Source organism: Gossypium hirsutum, chromosome A02 (assembly GCF_007990345.1).
Source record: "Gossypium hirsutum isolate 1008001.06 chromosome A02, Gossypium_hirsutum_v2.1, whole genome shotgun sequence".
NCBI lineage: Eukaryota > Viridiplantae > Streptophyta > Magnoliopsida > Malvales > Malvaceae > Gossypium > Gossypium hirsutum.
Window position 1 is genome coordinate 95,436,589 of NC_053425.1, and position 2,670 is coordinate 95,439,258.

The 2,670-nt window shown below is 36.8% G+C and overlaps 1 non-coding gene across 1 annotated transcript; it reads left to right on the forward strand.

The window, feature by feature from the left end:
* The first annotated feature begins 1,784 nt into the window (after positions 1–1,784).
* Positions 1,785–1,891, forward strand: LOC121217037 (small nucleolar RNA R71). Its single transcript, XR_005913246.1, has one exon. It is a non-coding gene; the product is annotated as a small nucleolar RNA R71 (small nucleolar RNA).
* The last annotated feature ends 779 nt before the right edge of the window (positions 1,892–2,670 follow it).

The window sequence follows — 2,670 nt, forward strand, 5'->3', positions numbered from 1 at the left end:
AGTACCTGGTCCTCAACCTGGAAGTGGTTCGTTCCATCGTTCAGCTCGTCATGGAGTCGCTTCGATTTTTCATTGTGTATTCTCAGTTTTTCCTTGACATGTGATCATCATTCATCTAGATCATTGATCTGCAACATTCATTCCCCATGATTCGTTCTGTTCTTGTCGCATAAACTAGAACGTGGCTCTATCACATTTTTCCGAGGGATTTCCTGCAAAGAAGGTTGAGCCATAAAGTTACTTTCAATAACAGAACTCATATAATCATCTCGATCACTAGATGTTTTAGCAGAATCATGAGCTTGGAGTTTAATCATGTCATCACCTACACGAAGTATGAGTTCACCTGTACCAACAGCAATGATGGTTCTAGCAGTTGCTAAAATGGCCTGACCTAGAATTAAAGGTACATCACTATCCTCATCCATGTCAAAGACAACAAAATCTACCGAGAATATAAATTTATCAATTTTAACAAGAATGTCTTCAACAATAGCCCTAGGAAATCTAATGGTTCTATTTGCCAATTGAATGTTCATCCTAGTTTGTTTGGGTTTCCCAAGACCTAGTTGTTTAAACATTTTATAGGTCATGACATTTATACTCTCCCCTAAATCAGCTAAAGCATTATTAACACTTAAACTACCAATTAAGGAATAGTAAAACTCCCTGGATCTTTCAATTTGTTGGGTAGTTTATTTTGTAAGATAGATGAGCAAACTGCATTTAGCTCCACGGGCGACGAATCATCTAACTTTCGCTTGTTTGCTAAAAGCTCCTTTAAAAATTTTATGGAATTTGGCATCTACAAAAGGGCTTCAATAAACAGTAAGTTAATATGTAACTTTTTCCACAGTTTAAAGAATTTACCAAAATTTTCTTTTGTGTGGTCTTTCCTTGTCACGTTGGGATATGGCACATGAGGTTTATACTCCTTACTTACCAGTTTTTGTTCGTTGTGGCTTACCTCAACCTTACCATTGCTTACCAGAGTTTCTTGTCTCAGTTTAGATTCAGATTCAGCTAACCCTTCTTCATCTCAAATAGTAATTGCATGAAATTGCTCTCTTGGGTTAGTTTCGGTGTTGCTTGGCAAGCTACCTTGTGGTATTTCTGAAATCATCTTTGGCAATTGCCCTATTTGGTTTTTGAGTCCTTGAATCAACATTTTTTGATTTTAGTGCAGTTTCGGTGTTTTGAAAACGGGTTTCTGACACCAAAATAAACTTCGTCAGCATCTTTTCAAGGTTCAGCTTCTTCTCTTGCTGATATTGTGGTTGTTGAAAGCCTGGAGGGGTTGTGGTATCTGATTTTTTTTGACCACCCAAGAGAAATTGGGATGGTTCCTCCAACCTGCATTATAAGTATTACTGTAGCGATTATTCTGAGGTATAGAATTGTTACCCATATAGTTGACTTGTTTGTTCCCTGTGCTAGGGCTGTAAGGTAGGCCTTCTGAATCGTTCATCCCTCCTTCATTTGTATCACACTACATCACCGGATGTACTTGTGTAGAACCATATAAACCATCAATCTTTTTACTCAAAAGTTCTACCTGATTCGATAACATGGTGACCATATCAACATCAAAAACATTGGCTACTTTCATTGGGTTTGTCCTCATGACTTGCCACTGATAGTAATTCAGTGCCATCTCTTATATAAACTCATAAGCCGCTTCATGTGTTTTGTTATTCAGAGTCCTACCGGTGGCTGAATCGATCAACTGCCTAGTTGAGAGGTTCAAACTGTTGTAAAAAGTTTCAAGCTGTAGCCATAGAGGTAACCCATGGTGAGGACACCTTTTCTATAATTCCTTATACCTCTCCTGTGCATCATGTAGAGTCTCTAAATCCATTTGCATGAAGGAAGAGATATCATTCCTCAGCTTGGCTATCTTAGCTGGTGGAAAATACTTTAACAAAAAATTTTTGGTCATTTGCTCCCATGTAGTGATAGAACCTCGTGATAGAGAGTTCAACCACTGTTTAGCCTTATTTCTTAATGAGAATGGAAATAACCGAAGGCGAATGGCATCGTCAGAAACAACATTAATCTTAAAAGTGTCGCAGAATTCTAGGAAATTAGCCAAATGAGTATTTGGGTCTTTGTTTTGCAAACCATCAAACTGAATAAACTGTTGAATCATTTGAATAGTGTTAGGTTTTAATTCAAAATTATTTGTAGGAATAGTAGGTTTAACAATACTCGATTTAGCCCCAGTAAGATTGGGCTTGGCACAATCGTACATAGTATGAGGAGAAGGATTCGGATTTACGGGATTTACAACAACCACAGGAGGTAGCGATTATTATGATTATCAGGTAAATTTTTAGTAATAATAACGTCCTCTTGCTCTTCCACTGTACTTTGTCAACTCTGCCTCGCTTCTCTACGGTTTCTATGAGCTATGCTTTCAATTTCGCTGTTGAATACCAGAGGTCCTAATGGGTTTCTTCTAGTCATAAACTAAAAGAACCTGCCAAAAACAAATAAAAGGAAAATTAGTAAACAGAAATTAAAATAAAAACAAAAATAAAATGCAATGAAAATAAAAATGGCTAAAGTAATAAAAATTAAGTGTTCCTAATAATTTAGTCCCCGTCAATGGCACCAAAAACTTGATGATGATTCACTTAACTAACTAAAATCATGACAAAGACAAGTGCA